The sequence below is a fragment of the Dermacentor andersoni genome, chromosome 4 (assembly GCF_023375885.2).
Source record: "Dermacentor andersoni chromosome 4, qqDerAnde1_hic_scaffold, whole genome shotgun sequence".
NCBI lineage: Eukaryota > Metazoa > Arthropoda > Arachnida > Ixodida > Ixodidae > Dermacentor > Dermacentor andersoni.
The window spans coordinates 156,663,715-156,681,364 of NC_092817.1; the positions used below are offsets into that span (position 1 = coordinate 156,663,715).

Sequence of the window (17,650 nt, forward strand, 5' to 3'; positions counted from 1 at the left end):
ACCACTCTTCGCTCTAGGTTGTACCGGTTTGCGTCGACGTGTTGCTGTTGTACGATACTGTGCCTTGCCTACTGCCGTGCTTCTTGTGCCCTTTCTATGTACTCGCTAAGGTTAGGGTTGTCTTCGCTGCTGTTGTTTACAGGTAACATCGCGTCTAGTGTCGTTGTTACTGTCCGACCGTAAACAAGTTCAAATGGCGTGAAATGTGTCGTCTCTTGTACTGAAGCATCATAGGCAATACTGTCCCATGTCCCATGAACAGACGCGAAGTGTCCATGGCTTATCAGAAATATGAGGACTACTAATTTTTATATCTAACGGCCACCAAAACTTAATAAAAGGTTTATCGACGTTCAGTTTCATTAACTGGAACGCTACAGTAGTTGTTAGCACTTTTCGCAAAGAGGGACCTCGGAAGCCATTGTAGCCAAAAAAACAATTTCGCATGAGGCAACATCGCTTATGCTCATATTACATTTTAGAATTGCAGCGTCCAGCTTTATTTGTCAATGATGAAGTGACAAATTCTGAAAATTTGTTACTAATGGGCGACCGTTTATTGGCTCGGCTGCAACTTCGTTTTCGCGTAGTTTTGCTTACTTGCTTCTCCTAGCTTACGCGCGCCTAGCCATGGCCTTTTCGGTGGCAAATAATTAATGCTTAGGCTGTAGTAGACAATCGTCACATTTTCTCGCCGCATCAGACTTATATACTCGCGGACAACTTTCGGTACAATGAAGAGAAAGCTACGAAGGCAAAGAGCGCACAAGTAAGAGCGCTTCTGAAGAGTCCCGTGTTTTCATCCACGTTAGTTTAAGCTGGGGAAGAGAAAACATAAACGCCTTATTAGCAACAGTTAAATAAGATAAAATACAGCACTGAATGTAAAAAGTTTACGTATTTTTCCGTTTTTCTCTTACGCGTCTGGGCAAACGCGAAACCGTCGCACGTGGAAGCTGCGTCAATTCGGCGTCTGTTCCGAGCAAACTAAAAGCACCGTCAAATGGTGGCGAACTGCTTGGCGCGGTAACACTTGAGCAGAACCTCCGCCCCCGTAGCTTTCCCTTCATTGCCACGGAAAGTTGTCCGCTAGATATGTACAATGCAATCGTACTATACTTAGTTTCCGACATCAGGTGCAACGCTGTGGAAGCTATGCAAGAAGTCCGGTGACGAAAATGTATCGCTGCGCGCCCAACGCCGTTGGCTCGCGCGAGTGTACACCTGAGGCTGCCTCAATGGGCTGCCAATAGACAAGCCGAAAAGTAAAGCAAAGAAAACCAAATTGTTCTAAAACAATGCATTAGTAGCCGTATAGTGCAGTTTGTTTCAAACAATATAACTTTTTTTCATCCGGCGCTGAGCATATATAAAGAACTATTTCGCACAATTGCGATCGAGAACATCGAACTCTTCCCAAGTGCGAACGCAGCCACTGCAAGAAGTCTCGCTAGCATCCACAGCGTTGCACCTGGTGTCTGAAACGGAGTATAATCGAGCCAGAACGCCCGGCACGAGCGCGCCTCGACAACACCCTCTCAATATTATATTCAGAGGGTGTTGGCCTCGACGGAACAGAGTGAGTGGTCGAAGGGGAACGCAAGTTGCCGCCGTAGTCCGTGAGGCGTCGCGTGAGTGAAGAGTGCATCACCGCGATGCAGTGCAGTACCAGTCACCCTCGCTGTCGCTCTAGCAAGCCTGCGTAATGAGCGCGTTCCTTGTCCACGCAAGCTTTCACTGCGTTCTGACCGCGCCTTGGTAAGGCCCACTGAAAACGCGCCACGCTTCTCAACGCGTCCGCTTGCCAGCGAGGTGTTTATACCATTAAAAGGCGCTCAGCAGCATTCAGTTGGACGTTGGGCCAACCCTAAATTTAAGTTGGCCCAACCCCAGATTTAGTTTGACCAACCCCCCATTTCGACTTGGCCCAGCCACAAATTTGAAGATGGTCCACCCGCAAACTGATGTTGGCCTGCCCCAAAACTTCAAGTTGGCCCACAGGTAAAATTAATTTGACCCACCTCCACATTTGAAGTTCGCTAACCCCCAAATTTTAGTTGGTCCACGTACAAATTTTACACTGGTTCACTCCAGAATTTAAGCTTGCCCACTCCCAAATTTAAGTTTGGCCGCCCTCAAATTTCACGTTAGCGCAACTCCCTAATTTAAGTGTGCCCACCCCCAAATTTCAGTGGGCTCACATCCAAATTTCAGGCTGTCGCGCCACCAAATATCATTTGCCCCTTGTCGAAACTTCGAGATGGCGCACTTGCAAATTTATACTTGGCTCACCCAACACATTTAAGTAGGCCCACTCCCAAATTACAAGTTGGCCCACACCCATATTTTTTTGGCCTACAAATTTCAAGTTGATGCAACCCCAAATTTCGAGATGAGCCGCTCCGAAATTTCGGATGACCCACCCCAAATATAGGCTTCCCCATGCGTTTTCTAAGCTGCCCTATTTATCTCTGTGGGTAATGCCTTTTTATTTTAGTTTTGTTCCTTTAAATTTTTCCTTATCGTTAAAACCTACCAATAATCTACATTTACACTATACTAAGAATTAAATGTCTTTGTAAATTACGCTTTTTGTGCACATGCAAGGCATTTCACTTTTCGCGTGAAAGGCCTGGGGAGTTCGGCAAAGAATGCATGCACGTTAAGTGTTGATTAGCGACTATTCGTAGTTAGCATCCCAGTCACTCGGATGTCTAATCCGCAAATTTGCACCTAATCAAATTATTCACTTAAAATATCAGAGTCATGCTATCGGGCACACGCATTTCCTAAAAAACTATTTTAACTAGAAGAAAATGCTTGTGGAATATTTTTCGTATCAATACTACCGCGCATTGCCGCAGTTAAAAAGTACAACCGATAAACACTCTGTTAGTCAATGTGTATGGCAGCAGGAGCAGCCTTGTGTACCCGACTGGCTAACCTCGGAGGAATCCCTTAGGCGATAATTGCTGCGGGCTGCCGGAATTTTTATAACGTATAGTGCAGTCTATTATGCATCATGCCCCCAGGTGTAAATGAGTTTGTGCGAGCTTGTCATGACAGCAACTTGAAATGACTTTTAAGTATTCCTCAAGGCTCTCTTTTCTTTGTCTTCTAAGATAAGAATTAAATATTCTGAAATGATATTGTATCTTCGTTTTTTTGGGGGGGAGGGGGGGGGGGAGGACCAAAGAAATGTAGTGCAGTTTTTTTTTTTGCACAATGTCTAATTGGGATATTTAAAATGCCAAATGCCGTGTATTGACTTCTAGCAAAGTGCAATTCGCCATCTTGCGTAAGGCATGGTAAAACGAAACTGCTCTCTCGAAAGCATAGCTCCATGCATAGCTGCTGCTTTCGCCCTTGTCATACGCGGAGCAAAGTGCTCGGGGCAACGCCGGTAACAGGCTGGGTTGTTTTGTTCGGCAATAGCTAAAAACAAGATCACCATCATAATAAAATCGGCATGATAAACAGTGGCCAACCAATACGTAGTTTCATTTGTTTTGACTCCGGTAGTCTTCTTGCTGCGGCAAGTGTTTACCCCTCTCCCTCTCAGAGTCCTAGAAGATACGAGAAAGATACGAGAAACAAGAAATATACAAGGTAAAAGAAAAAAAAAAATGGAACAATGGGTACGACTTCAGTGCGGATCTTTCACGTGCCAGGCGCTTTCTTGCGAATGCAGCAAAGGTGGGGTTTGTTGTACGACGTCAAATTGTTTTAGAGGTTGCCATCGAAAATTCGAGAGCGTGTGAAAGTTAGTAAAGGGTACGTAGCCGAGGCTCGAAGAGCAAGTCACCGCGAGAAGAGGCCTCTGCGATGGTTTCGGTTTCAAGGTAGTACGTGTCTTTAGAACGCCGTTTGTGTGGGTGTCACAAGACGCAGAAAGCAGGCGTGCTTGGCTTCGTTCATTCGGGGGCAGGGGCAGGCGCAGAGTGAAAGTAGCTCTGCAATATTCGCGGGACGATGAAGACGACTATGTCATTTTAGAGTCTGAAATGGCCACGAGGCCAAGATCACCGAGACGCACGAAATACTGGCACAGTGAAACTACACCTCAGATAAGATGGCGGATGCAGCCAGTGCTGCGAGATGACTATGCATTTTGAATATCCCCAATTATGCACAGATGAATTTCATAGGGCTCATGGTATTGAAATGATCATTTATATATTTTAAGCGAATACGTACATACGTATTAAGATGAGCAGACACACTGCATGACATAGGTGTACACAATGGGAGACTACATGTGATGCACGTCCTGAAAATCTAGCAATCTAAAAAATGTGAGAAGGAAACAATGTAACCAGATGCAGCAATATCAAGCAGCGTAAGAATGCTGGTTTGTTTGTTGCACATTTATTAACCTATTCCTCGTCACGCTTCCCTTAGAATCTGCGCATATGCAGGCATTAAATATACACCTCACAAATTGATGAAATCATTGTTTCGGTGTTGTTTTGCTTGTCGCTCCCTGTCTTGCTTTTGATGTTTCTCAGTTGTCGTGCACATCTCTCCTCTAGAGCCTCTCATAAATTTTTAAAATACAAATACCCGTTAGTTTGCATATCACTATCTGTGTGTCTTAGTTTCCTGAGCTCATTCACTTGTTCAAGTACGAGTGCCACCTTTCTTCCATGAAAAATATCGTACAGAGTGCGCTCAAACACATCAAGTGCTACATTACATACTGTTTAACATACGTCGCTGACTCCTGTGCCTCTATTCTCTTGAAGCCGAAAGGCCCCCACCATAGGACTGTTCTGCTTGGTAACATTCGGCTTGCTTTCCGTTGTCTTGGTCGGCGTTCTGGCGGCCGTCTTCCTGAACTCTTGTAAGTATCCCAATGCCTATCTCCACAGTCTCATCGTCTCTGAGTGTGCGTTACACTAGCATAGAGCATAGTACATGAATTGACGTAGCCTTTGAAGTGGAGCTAATTTTTCGGACTTTCCATTTGTCACTGACCATGCGGCAATGAGATTTAGGAATGTAGTAAAACGCAAGAGTATAGTTAAAATACAATTATTAGGCGTGAGCCGCCAACTATACCAAATCGGCCGCCAACTATGCCTGTTAATAAACATCCAGTTGTGTGACTAATGTGAACCGCTAAGATGGCCCAGTGGCTTGTACGCCATGTGCGCGAGATCAAATTCCGGCTGCTGCGGCTGCATTTCAACGGTGAAAAAATACAAACAGATCCCTGTATCGTGAATTGGGTGTACGGCAATAAACTCCAGCAGGGCAAAAATAATCCTGGGTCCCTCACAACGGCGTGCCTCATCATGGTATCTTCAATTTGGTACGTGAAACCAGATCTGTGCATCTTTTACTGATATAACAACAGGCCCATTGCACCGAAGGTTAACAAAAAAGGTAAATCGGGTTACATTTCATTGGAGAGAGCGAGACAGTGGCGCCACTACTCATCTTGCATTTTTTCGCGTAATCACGGCATATTCGTTCGATGCAGGTGTCTATACTGGAAAAAAAAAGTACCAGGAAAGGAACGCATAATTTCAGTATAGACGAGAACTACAGTATCTCTGGCGCATGAGGCTTTCTTCACGAACCAGTAAAGCTCGCGAACCTTTTAAAGACTCCTATCTTTCAATCTAACTCTCACAATTGTCAATCACGAGGGTGAGCATAAATGGGCAGAAAGTCACCCGCACGTTTCATGCTCGCTGTATAGAGCATTCCGTCCGAATGCCCGACCACACAAAGTATCTGGCTCGGACAAATTTCTCAAGTGCTCGTGGATCAAAGAGCTCTAGATCACTTACACCCACCATTCCGACGCAGGCAGTGTCATCGTTGCTTGTCTAAATATAAATTATTTCTGGCTTGATAGGACCCTAAACTGCGCTAAATGCAACATGGGAGCTACATCTAACTGAGACACAATGAAAGGTGTTCACAATATGCTACGGCACTAATGCCAAACAGTTACTTCATACTTACGGTGAAAAAGTGTAGTTAAGAAAGACGAAGGACGATATTTCTTACGCTCAGTTATTTCACTGCATGGGAATCAATGCAATGAATGTGAGTGAACTAGATCAGTGACTAATCTTTAAAAGCTATAATTTTCTTTATATGCCTTAAGCCGCAAGCAGTATTTATGCATACAGCTAGAGAGGAGTTAGGCAAAGGCCAATCGCGATGCTCTGCACACGAGAGTTCTACGCAGGGTTAGTCTTAGAGACGGTCCAGAGCCAGTTATTCTGTAAGCATTCCAACGTCAGTTTCAAAGTCATTGTTTGGGTAGAACGGGTTCACATGACTCACATGTTCCCCAGAATTAGTTATTCTCTGAGAATTCAAACGCCAGTTTCGAAATCATTGTTTGGACAATTACGTTCAGCAGGATTTACTGCGCAGCACCCCTCAGGAACTGAAAAACAATTGTGGTTATTCCAATACTACACCTTTCCTACCACTTGAAAAATGTAGCTCAGCGATGTAAAGCAATAGTGGTCTCTTCTGCACGTTCTAAGCTTGTTTAGTTTTGTTGCCCAATAACATGGGGTAGCGCCAGATGTATAGCAACAAGAAACAGGCAATGCAATTCGTGAACTGCATCTGCAATGACGTGTACATAATGTGTGGGGAGCAGCTTACAGATCGTACGGGCTGCTGTGTATGTCACCGTGTCCGAGAACATGACGATAATAAGAACAAGCGCAATGACTCGCTCACGCATCACTATATATCTTGTGGTCCCTAGCCGTTTTTACTGCATGTACTGCACTGAGCAAGAACAACTACCAACTCATAGTACTCAAAATAATCATCCCGCCACAATTTTATGACTTTAGTTAGATTGTGCGAGTGCCGGTTTTGGGTTATCAGTAATACAAACGCTAAAGTTCCACTAAAAGCGATGCAAACATGCTTGTCACTTGGTGCCACTGATGTCTGTAAACAAGTGTGTCTAGGAAAGCATTGCTGCAAGAAACTAGTGCTACCTCTTCGACTCTACTGTTGTGCCTTCGAGCACGTGCTGCCCCGCCACAGATACCGGTTTTAAATTCTGTAGTAGTTAAATGTTAATAGTAAATAGTAGGTAATGTGTTGCTTACTCTTCACAGCTCAGCTTAAACGAACAGCAGTGCCTGAACCTAAAGCACCGTGTATGTATAACGCATCCTGGCCGTGACAGTGTGCTTTGGGTGCGGGGAAGTGTAGCTTTGCTACGTGATCAAGCGCGACAGACGCAGTGAGCCTACAATAACATGCTAGACAATGCAATGCCCATGGTATGCCCCATTGCACCTATGAGAAGTTGTCTTATGTGGTCACGTGAGCTCTGACTTATATTGTCGCACGTTTACTTTTGGGTGCAATTGAGCAATGTGGCATAATCTGACTGATGAGACATGTCTATTTTTCTTATGTTGCTGTTTAAGGTTTCATACTCTTCAACAGTGCCTTTGTAATCTTATTCTCCCACTGATGACATCGCAGCTTTCCGTGAGGAAGAAGTTGACGATACTGAGGAAGATATCTTTGGCGGCAGCGATGGCGGCGGTGGCAGCCGAACTGGTGGGAGCGGAGGAAGTACTTCAAGGCAGACACCACTCTTTGTGTATTTTAAGACTCGCACGACAGGTGCGTGTAATACCATTACAGTCTAACGCCTTTACCCCGAATGCCTCAATAACAAAACGACCGCTCTAAAAAAACATTTTATTAGGTCCCAGCCGAATCCGTATCCTTCCTATGCATGGTTAGGACCTCTGCAACGAAAACTACTACAAAAAAAGTGCCTTTGCCACGAAGAAATTTAGGCGGGCCTGATGGCTGAATTGTTGCTTCACAACGAAGCCCACGTAAGGGTTCCCTCATGCCTCCACCCTCGCCCTCCCGCCAACCGGACACCACTGAGCTGCGCTTTGCTTGCACCAACGGCAGCGCCAGTGCCCCAGTTGAAGAGCGTTCCGATGCACTACTGCGCTGCACCAAATATCGCTCAACCCGTACGCCACTTGTACCACAGCAGCGGGTGCGACAGCTGAAAAATGCGTAGCAGTTGTTGATGATGTGGTGATGTTATCGTAACTCATAACGGACGACGTATTCAAAGTAATCTATCGGACTCGTAGCGTGGACAGGTCACACATTGTGCCGCAGAGCGCGCCCGGAGCTTCTGCACAATAAGATCAGGGTCGCGCACTGCATGAGACGAATTGCGCGCGAAAAAATAAATTGTGACTTCTTTCATTACCTTCCTTAATACATGTTAAATGAAGACTATCACTTGTTCGACATGTTTATAATGCGCTATTCTGAGCGCCGCGGAGTGCGGTTTCTGCAATCCGTATACCGTAGAATTTCGGAAGACCACTTATAAACACTGATTTGCGCGCAGGTTAAAAATAGCTAGTTGTCACGGCAACGCTCTGTATTGGACTTTTTCTCAGAGGTAGCCAAAGAACTGATGCAAGGCCCATAATATTTGAAAAGCGCACTTCGCGAAATACATTTCGCTTGCTTCAATTCACGATTTCGATCGCGTGCAGATTAACGGCACCTGTTAAAATATATTGCGTATGTGCGTGACGCCTGCGCTGGAAAGAATTTTCCACATCGGCCGCCAAGGCTTGCGTTTGATGGCGCTGGCTAACACTCGCAGAGTTATTCCTAGCAGATAAACACAAATACCCCTAAAAGTGAGTAGGAAAACAGCGCTGAGGTAGCTCACTTGGCAAGAGTATCGCACGCGTAATGCGAAGGCGTGCTTCGTACCCCACTTCAGTTGTTTTTAATTATCTTTTCATTTGCATCATTTTTCATTTATTTAACTGAATTCGTCGGTACCAGGAGTTTTCCCTATGCTTTCTTTGGTGTCTTTCTTTGTTGGCTTCTTCTGACATGACAATAAAAATGGGGCCCCTCATTACCTTCTCGTTCACTACATAGCGAATGTTTCGAATCGTGCACAAATTATGCCTTCAGGGGGCCCTGTTGGATCCATTGACCAGTTGCTTTCACCCAAATTGTTCACGTAAACTTGCCGCCGTGAGGCGAAGAGCACGCTCAAGCGGAGAGGAATTCGATGAGTCTGAGCCACTGCACTGAAAATCGATAACCGGATGAAGAGGATGATGCCGGCGTCTACGAATGGACCGCTTTCCCTTACATAGCTCGCGGTGGCTGGTCTAAAATAGTGGCGGCATGCAACGGAAGCTTCAGATTGACGCTAAAACGGATCTTCAGCAAAAAAGAGTTGGCAGAACGAGGTCTGAAACGTGCCGAAAGTGGTTGAAAACATTAGGCGGCGACGCATTAGGTTGGTTGTGTGCAAATGAACCTACGCTCTCCGGCAGGTGAGAGTAGCCAGTGCCATAGTGATCGGTGGCAACCATCTTTTATTCTTTACGGAACGGGGCAGCCTGCGGCTATCCAGAAGGAAATTGTTTTGTTCGGCATATTAATACATCTTAAAGGCGCACACGTCACTTTGACGCGGTGAGTTTTCGAGGTTATGCGACGGCGCGTGTTAGGCAGGTACAGTGCCTACAGCCCGAAAACTTTTGGGCAATACTCGAGGTATAATGAAGAAAAGACGTCGAATCAGAAATAATTTTTTTTCTTTTGTTTGGTCCAGTCATGCATAATCAGGGTAGACACGTCATATCAGATGAGGAACTATCGCGGTTTCCGTGACATCGCGTGACAGACAAACGAGGTAGGGGTGGTGCAAAAATGTTTTTGACGAATCGCTCAGGGTGGATTGCAGAATTGGAATAGAAAAGTTTTGAATAGCTTTACGTTATAGCGCCCCAGGTCGCACTACTAGAAATGGCACAATGTGCATCAAGAACGTTTGAAATTAACACGTAGGTATCGCTGCTGCTAGGCTATTTCAAAGCTCAAGTTAAATCATTCGCCCAATACGAATCCTACTGGGGAGGCCGGCTCCTAATGAAATGTACAAATAATCAAACATCGGCAAAACAGTATGCGCATGTAAAGGCTCTTATAATACATATCGAGTATTATAATCTATGCTCATGACTTGATCTTATACAGACCAATAAACTGTCCCGGCGACCACCTGATCCTTCAAGACGATCTCCACACTATCTCTAACAGCTGTAGCACCTTACTTATGATGCTAAATACCAAGAAATGCAAAATATTTTTTTTGAACGTGAGCGCGACGTTTCTAATTTTCCCTACCACATACAAGGAGATAAGCTGTGCCGCACAACATCTTACAAATATCTTGGTGTTTACATTACACCAGGGCTCTCCTGGTAGGAGCCCATCACTGCTGCCTGCAATGAAAGCCTCAAACATTAGGGTATTTACGCCGCAACATGCATCATTGTCCCTCTAGTGCTTGCAAATTATCGTATCTAACTTTCATCCACCGCCAACTTGACTGTGCCTCCCCTGTTTGGTCCCCTTCCGCTCATTATCAAATTAACATGCTTGGAGCAGTTCAGAACAGAGCCGCCCGTTACATTTCCAAGCAACGACGACAATCATTCAAGTGCGACTAAGCTTAAATTCGATCATTTCAGTCAACCATTGGCCATTCACGGTCAAACGTTTTACGATACCTGTTTCACAAGTATACGTATGCAGCAATAAATAGCCTTGTTACGTCATGCCTGACTTGTTTTCAAGTCAGGCAGTCCAAATAATCACCTCACTTTCACGGGCATCTTTGATAACACCAACGCTTTTAACACATCCGCACTTCCACAAGCCGTCAGCATGTGGAATTATCTTCCCGATGGATATCGCCTCTGATAATAACCTGAATGTTTCGTCAGAAGCTTGAGGTACATTTTCTACAATAGCGTTGTAACACGATTTCGTCGTTTGGGCTCCTAATTTGCTTATTTTGTGATGTGTTCCCTTTTGTTCTTCAGTTGCACTCAAATGCTCTTTTAGTGCTTATTTCGCAAACGTATTCTGTTCTAGTGCATTGTTTTGTTCCCTTTTTATTATTTCCTCATTTTGGTCACTTGCGTTGTAACCTTGTTTGTATGTTGCAGTATAGTTTATGGCGCTGTGTTTGAATATTCAATGGCTTCGTAACCCTGTTCCTTAATAGTTTGCTTGTGCTTTGATTGTAATAACTAACCCCCCATTACACAATGCTCTTTGGGACTGCAAGGTATATTTAAATAAATAAATATCTCAGAATTCGCCACCATTCAGAAACTATAAAACATGGTATTTGTCGAGGGGCACACATGCTGGCGCTACCTATTCGGGGTAGAAAAACTATTCTTCGCTCCACATCGCGTTTCACTGAGGGCTTCCTGTGGAGTTCAAATCATCATGCTAAAGCGTAACGGCGTTTATTACGCCGTTTTAATATTATGGTCGCGATACGAGCCCAGGATAAACTGCATAGCCTTGACCATGCAGTTGGCCAGCTATACCGCAATCCTTCCTCAATCCTTCAAGTAAGCAATGCGAAAAAGCTTCTGCTTGCCCGTGTTAGTACATTTATTGTTTGCCGATTTCGTTTATATGGACAAATACTAGGTTGACTCGCAAGGCAAGGAAAGGAGGCTAAGCCTTTGCTGTGTTATATATATACGTCCAATAATATACGTCCAATTATACACGTCCAAGCTACACGCAGACTTAGGCCATGACTTGCCAAGAGAACAACCGTACTAGAAAACAATTTGAACATGCCGAGACTTACGAAGCCCCCTCTTCAATTACCATCATCATCATCATCATCATCAGCAGCAGCAGCAGCAGCAGCAGCAGCAGCCTGGTTACGCCCACTGCAGGGCAAAGGCCTCTCCCATACTTCTCCAACCATGGCGGTCATGTGCTAATTGTGGCCATGTTGTCGCTGCCAAGTGCCTAATCTCATCTGCCCACCTAATCTTCTGCCACCCCCTGCTACGCTTCCCTTCTCTTGAAACCCAGGCCGAGACCTTTAATGACCGTCCGTTATCTTCCCTCCTAATTACATGCCATGCCCATTTATTTTTCTTGATTTCAACTAAGCTGTCACTAACTCGCGTTTGTTCCCTCACCCAATCTGCTCTCTTCTTATCCCCCCCCCCCCCTTTTCATCATTCTTTCCACCATTCTTCTCTACATAGGTCGTTGCATCATCTTATGTTTAAGTAGAACCCTTTTCGTAAGCCTCCAGGTTTCTGCCCCGTAGGTGAGTACTGGTAAGACACAGCTGTTATAAACTTTCGTCTTGAGGGATAATGGCAACCTGCTGTTCATTATCTGAGAATGCCTGCCAAACGCACCCCAGTCCATTCTTATTCTTCTGATTATTTCTGTCTCATGATCCAGATCCGCAGACACTACCTGTCCTAAGTAGATGTATTCCCTTACCACTTCCAGTGCCTCACTACCTATGGTAAACTGCTGTTCCCTTCCGAGACTGTTAAGCATTACTTTAGTTTTCTGCAGATTCATTTTTAGACCCACCCTTCGGCTTTGCCTCTCCAGGTCAGTGAGCATGCATTGCAATTGGTCCCCTGAGTTACTAAGCAAGGCAATAGCATCAGCGAATCGCAAGTTACTAAGGTATTCTCGGTGAACTCATATCCGCAATTCTTCTGAATCCAGATCTCTGAATCCCTCCTGTAAACACACTGTGAATAGCATTAGAGAGATCGTATCTCCCTGTCTGAAGCTCTTCTTTATTGGGATTTTGTTACTCTCTTTACGGAAGACTACGGTGCCGGTGGGGCCACTATAGATATCTTTCAGAATTTTACATACGGCTCGTCTATAACCTGATTCCGTAATGCCTGCATGACTGCTGAGGGTTCGACTGAATCAAACGCTTTCTCGCAATCAATGAAAGCTATAGGGTTGGTTCTATTCCGCACATTTCTCTATCGCCAGATTGAAAGTGTGAATTTGGTCTATTGTTGAGTAGCTTTTACGATATCCTGCCTGGTACTTTGGTTGACAGAAGTCTAAGGTGTTCATGATTCTATTTGCGTTTACCTTAGTAAATACTTTGTAGGCAACGAACAGTAAGCTGATCGGTCTATAATTTACAAGTCTTTGGCGTCCCCTTTCTTATGGATTAAGATTATGTTGGCGTTCTTCGAAGATTCCGGTACGCTCGAGGTCATGACTGATTGCGTATACAGGGTAGCCAGTTTTTCTAGAACAATCTTCCCACCATCCTTGAACAAATGTGCTGTTACCAGATTCTTCCCAGCTGGCTTCGCCCTTTGCAAGCTCTCAAGGCTATCTTTACTTCCTCCGGCGATACTTGTGCCCCCCCCCCCCCCCCGATGTCAAATTCTTCTAGACTATTCCCTCTTTTATGATCGTCGTGGGTGCCAATGGTACCGTATAGATCCCTATACCTAATCCTCAGCCACTTGAACTATCTTATCCATATTAGTAATGATATTGCTGGCTTTGTCTCCTAACGCATACATCTGATTCTTGCCTATTCATAGTTTTTTCTTCGCTGCTTTGAGGCTTCTTCCGTTCCTGAGAGCATGCTCAATTTTATCCATATTATACTTCCTTATGTCAGCTATTTTATGCTCGTTGATTAACTTCGAAAGTTGCACCAGTTTTGTTCAAGCTGTAGGGTAACAGGCTTTCATACATTGGCGTTTCTTAATCAGATTTCTCATCTGCGATAGCTTACTGGTATCCTGTCTAACGGAGTTGCCACCGGCATCTATTGCAGACTCCTTAATGGTGCCCATAAGATTGTCGTTTATTGCTTCAACACTAAGGTCCTCTTCCTGTGTTAAAGCCGAATACCTGTTTTGTTGCTTGAACCGGAATTCCTCTATTTTCCCTCTTACCGCTAACACATTTGTCGGCTTCTTATGTACCAGTGTCTTCCGTTCTCTCAAGTATAGGCTAATTCGACATCGGTACCATGCTATGGTCACTGCAGTGCACGTTGCCGAGCACGTCTACATCTTGTATGATGGCAGGGTTAGAGCGGAGTATGAGGTCTATTTCATTTCTTGTCTTGCCATTCGGGCTCCTCCACGTCCACTTTCGTTTATCCCGCGGTCGGAACAAGGTATTCAATATCCGCAAACTATTCCGTTCTGCAAACTCTACTAATAAATCTCCCCTGTTATTTCCAGAACCTATGCCATATTTCCCCACTGATTTGTCTCCAGCCTGCTTCTTGCCTAGCCTGGCATTGAAGTCGCCCATCAATACAGTGTATTTTGTTTCGGCTTTGCCCGTCGCCGATTCCACGTCTTCATAGAAGCTTTCGACTTGGTGGTCAGCATCACTGGATGTAGTCGCGAAGACCTTTACGACCTTCAATTTGTACATCTTCTTAGGTTTAACAAGAAGACCTACCACCGTCTCGTTAACGCTAAGAATTCCTGTATGTTACCAGCTATATCCTTATTGTTCAGGAATCCTACTCCTAGTTTTCGTCTATCCGCCAAGCCCCGGTAACACAGGACCTGCCCGCTTTTTAGCACTCTATATGCTTCATTTGTCCTCCTAACTTCACTTAGCCCTAATATATCCCATTTAATGCCCGCTAATTCCTCCAATAGCACTGCTAGACTCGCCTCACTAGATAATGTTCTAGCAATGAACGTTGCCAGGTTCAGATTCCAATGGCGGCCTGTCCGGATCCAGAGATTCTTAGCACCCTCTGCTGCGTCACAGGTCTCACCGCCGCCGTGGTCAGTTGCTTCACAGCTGCTGGGGACTGGGGGCTGGTGTTTGATTGTTGTATTCATATAGAAGGTTGCGGCCAAGTGCTGCACCAGGGTGGCCAATCCTGCTCTGGGGATGGAGTACGTTACCGGTTCAGCTCACCGGGATCAGGCCGCACTCCAGGCCTGCATATGCAATTTTATCAACACGCGAATTTTTTAATCGGATGGAAAATTACGCACCACTGGTGTTTGAGCCACAGTCCTCCTGCATGCGAAGCGGATGCTCTACCTCCACGCCATCGCTGCGCCTGCAATTATACATTGGGGCTATTCGAATGTAGTAATCAATGTCATGGCTTCCTCCTGCCTAAATACAGCCTTGCAGCTGTCCTGTATGCAACACATGGAGAAAATGCTCGCCAGACTTTAGAGCGACAAATGCAATCACGAAATTGTAAAAACAGCTTGGTCTTCCTGAACGAGAGGGTCCTACAATGGATAAAACAGGAACCAAAGGTATAGTACATATTGACGCCTGCTCTATATAGACACGAAGACGACGATAAGGATGATGCTTTAACGGACTCTGTATAGTGAGACTGGGGAAATGCAGGTACAAAGACGTCTTTGTTCTGGTGGTTTTGAAATACGCTGTACCACAGTCTCGCTTAACGTACGATTGTCTCGTGTTCGCGTTGAACCGCCAAACTGGTGTAGGTGCGGGCTACACGACCATGCCTGATGCTCCGGAGTCCTCCTGGGAGCCCTTCATCCAGGCCGTCTCCAATTACAATGCCTGTGCGTCGCTTGAGTCGGCAGCTCTAGCCCTTCCTCCCGAGCTCCACGCCCTACAGGAGCGTTTGACCGCGGTTGTCTACCTCTGCCAATGGCGGCCGCTAGCCCGGCACAGGTTTCACGAGTGCTACAAAACAGCTCTACACACAGTCCGTCCCAGGTAACCCTGCTGCAACCATTGCTTCCCGATCGCTTTCACGGTGGTACAAATGAAGACGTTGAAGAATGGCTTGAGTGGTACGAACGTGTTGCCACCCTCAATGCGTGTACTGCTGAATAGGAGCCTACCCACCTGTGTTTAGCCCTTGACCGTAGTGCTCGCACGTGGCTTCAAAACTGTGAGAGCAACATCACTTCATAAATGTATTTCCATCGTCAACTCATCGAAACATTCACGAGTGTTGATCGACGGGACCGCGTCCAGCAACATCTTGAGTTACGCATCCAGACACCGAACGAAACCCTACCAATGTTTGCCGTAGACATGACCCGCCTATGTCGTAGAATTCACCTTCTCATGCCTTAGGAAGAAAAAAAGAGATACCTTATGTGTGGCGGCAAAGAAGAAATAATCGCCGGACTTGTGCGCAATCACCGAGTACCGTGGTTGATTTTATAAAGGAAGCCAAGGGTATTGAACGCGCACTCCATCTAAAGTTCAAGCACTACAATCGCTTGCCCACCAGCACTCCAATCAACGCCGCGCAACAGCCATTAACAATCACAGCTCCCTCCCTAACCTAATTCGGGAGAAGCTCTGGACAGAAGCTCTAGACAGCGGCAGTGAGCACACCCGTGACGTTAGTCGTTGAAGTCATCCGTAATGAAATTAGGCAAGCGTTCTCGGCAGGCGATCTTAGTCACTAGCAGCGTCCCATAATATATGCCGTCGCTCTCCGACGTCAACCCTCTGTGACGCCCACGCGGTTGCACCATCAGCCGCCAAGAGCCTCGCCTTGGTCACCACCAACAGAGAAGATTTTGAGACGTCCGCCCGTTGTTGCAAATTCCGTCCTACCGCCAGCCGCCGCCAGCTGCATTCTGGTCACCGCCACACGACGAGACTTCGAGGCCTCCGCAAATTCGAAAAATGGACGTATGGCACGCTTTCGATAGGCTACGGATAGACTGGCGATAACTGTGGAGGCTTCGGCCTATTGCCCGCCTTTTACTGGTACATCGACACCTCCTTCCGACCTCGTCACTTCCGGCCTGACGGTCGACGCAGCGATGACGACAACATGCTACGACGTGACGATATTGCTTTTCAAGGCCCGGCCATAACGCGCACTCTAAACGAGGACTCTCTGCCTAATCACCAGGCCGATTTCGGCCGACGGTCACGCGGCCCGTCCACTGCTCATTCATTGTCACCGAATGAACGTCCTTTGCTTGTAATAGCGTAAGCTTTAGAAGAATATTTACCAAAAGTGTATTAACTACCATTTTTATTGCTGCCTTAGGGGCAGTCGTCATAATGACTAATTTGAAGACAGTGATATTTTCATGCGCACCAATCTTTTAAAAATCTGGAAAATGGTGCCTAATTGGAAATATTTATAATAAAATTCGAAAGCTGAATTGAGACAATTGAGGTTTAGCTGGGCCTCCGCAACAGCTCTGCGGACGCAGGAAACCCGCAGAGACGATAGTGCGCATGCGCATTAAGCAGGCCTCTTGCGTGCGCCCGCCCGCAGCTTCTCAAAAGCTTGCGTAGCGTCCTCTGCAAGATTTGCGGGACAATCTCGCGTGTTCACGACAGCGCATTTCTTTATATGTCGCTTGCCGAAGAAATGACTTCGGCTTGTGATTTGCAATCGTGGCGGCTGATATTGGCAACACAGTTTCAGAAGCTTGACATACGGCGGCGCTGAGTAGCACACTACCTGCTCCTTTGCGTGCAAGTCAGCAATCCCGACCTCAAATTTTGCGTCCGGCTAACTATCGCCGTTTCGTGAGCGTGCACTTCTGTACGTACGCACGACCTCGCGCGCTCCGTATGTGGGTGGTTTCAGACGCCCAACTAAAACGGTCTGTTAGCGGGACTGAGCGCGTCCCGCTGCGCGTTAGATGGCAAGACGCCGGAAAAGAAGCGTGGGGCGAACTTTTAGTAACAGAGCGTCGCAGCAACTCCTGACCCGACACACTACACACGCATGCAAACCGAAGCGTGTCGTATCAGTAGCTGCCGTGATTGGCCGAGACGTGCGTTTCAAACT

General features: G+C 46.0%; 2 protein-coding genes across 2 annotated transcripts in view; one reads left to right on the forward strand and one right to left on the reverse strand.

The window, feature by feature from the left end:
• LOC126537970 (uncharacterized) overlaps positions 1-17,650 on the reverse strand; it is a 147,223-nt gene that overhangs the window by 86,830 nt on the left and 42,743 nt on the right. The gene's annotated exons all lie outside the window — the stretch shown is intronic.
• The window catches only part of LOC129386509 (uncharacterized), an 80,195-nt gene continuing 67,305 nt past the window's right edge, over positions 4,761-17,650 (forward strand). The window contains exons 1-2 of the mRNA XM_055074577.2: positions 4,761-4,843; positions 7,483-7,626. The gene's annotated coding sequence lies outside the window, so the exon portion shown is untranslated. The remainder of the gene's footprint in view (positions 4,844-7,482; positions 7,627-17,650) is intronic.